Source organism: Myotis brandtii, unplaced genomic scaffold (genome assembly GCF_000412655.1).
Source record: "Myotis brandtii unplaced genomic scaffold, ASM41265v1 scaffold1077, whole genome shotgun sequence".
Taxonomy (NCBI): domain Eukaryota; kingdom Metazoa; phylum Chordata; class Mammalia; order Chiroptera; family Vespertilionidae; genus Myotis; species Myotis brandtii.
In genome coordinates this window covers 908,830-910,415 of record NW_005353666.1, presented here as the reverse complement: position 1 = coordinate 910,415, position 1,586 = coordinate 908,830, and the positions used below count along the sequence as shown (strand labels likewise).

General features: G+C 58.6%; 1 pseudogene; it reads left to right on the top strand.

The window, feature by feature from the left end:
• Window positions 1-1,522: 1,522 nt before the first annotated feature.
• Window positions 1,523-1,586, top strand: part of LOC102263552 — an 11,687-nt pseudogene continuing 11,623 nt past the window's right edge.

Genomic DNA, 1,586 nt, shown 5'->3' with positions numbered 1-1,586 from the left:
CCACGTGACCCTCGGGCCTCTGCGTGGCCGTCCTGCCGCCCTGTCCTCTCGCTGTGAAAGCTGGTCACAGCCCGCAGTTCCTCGTTCCAGGGCCCTCCCGCCTCTGCAGGCTCCGTGCCAGGGACGCCGTACAAAGGGCCGCCGGGCCTGGTGAATCAGCCATCAGTCACCGGAGGAATGCGCTCCCGTCCACACCCCCACGCCGCCTCCCACGCCCGACCGTCCACGCGGCAGGAGCAGTGCTTTCCGGCGCTGGGACGCGAATGAGTCTTGTTTGCTGGGCGCTGGTCACTTTGGAAAGAGGGGAAAGGCAGGGCCATCGGCATGGTCGCGTCCTGGAGGCCGCTCACCCTGGAGTTGTTTCCTTCAAGCGTCAGTTTGCTCCTCAGCCTCGGCCGCTCCACCTTGTTTTAAATCATAGAGCCTTGTCGTCACCACCCAATGAAAATCCTCTTTGGAGACAGTCATGTCCCCTGCTCAGCAGAAGGTGGGCATTGCCCTCGGGGGAGAGTCCTGTCAGGAGGTGGCCTGGATAGTCACAGTGTCTAGGACAAGACGAAACCAAAGGAGGACTTTGGTGAAGGCATCACGATCCGCTCACAGCAGCCTGGCCGGGAGCCCTGAGCCACCTCCCCCCTCTGCCTTCCTCGGGGAACAGGTGGGCACCACCCTCCCCAAGGTGCCTGCACACGGGGGTGCGTGCTCAGAACCGGTGGCCAAGGGGTGGGCACAGCACACACTCCCCCGAGTCCTGTGGCACCCTGGCCCGTGCAGGCATCGGGCACACGGGGCGAATGGCAGTCCAGCTGGGAAAACAGCCAGGACGTCCAGGTGCACAGGCTCCTGTGTGGGCACGTTCCACCCCCACTGTGAGGAGCCTCCAGGCTGGGCTCAGAGGACGGGGAAGGGGTGGGGAGAGGAAGAGGGAACAGGAGGGGAGACGCTCTGTACCCCACACGGTCGGAGCTCATCCTAGGTACCCAACGAGCCTCCCTCTTCAAGGAGGGAGTAGACACGTGCCTTCTGCAAACTGAATTTCCCAGCATCCAGCCACGAGACGTACAGGCGATGGGTTACAGAGCTGCACACCTGCATCCTGTATAATTGTATTAACCAATGTCACCCCAATTCATTCAATGAAAATTAAAAATCTAAAAAAGCAGCCAGGCGGTTCTGTCCCATATGGAGAGTTAATGGACCCAGCGCCTCCTATTGAAAAGATCATGCCTTCCCTCTTTCACTGAAAATACGGGGATTGTGCCTGTGGCGGGGCAGGCCCCGGACTCCCGGGCCTGTTCTGTTGGGCTTTGTGCCGACACTGTCCCGTTTCAGCTGGGCTCTGTAACGTGTCTCGATACGTGGTCGTCTGGGGCCCCTAAGCTTGTTATATTTTTAAAGCCTGGCTTAGCTATTCTCGGCTTTTCTCGTTTCAATAAAAATTTTTGAATCAGCTTAGGAATTTCCAAAGGGAAAACAAATAATGGAATGTAGCTGGAACGTGGGTGTGATGGCCGTGGCGGCGGCAGCCGTTTTGCAACCACGAGGAGGTTGGAAACAGAAAGACAGAAAGGCCTGATTCCTGTGGA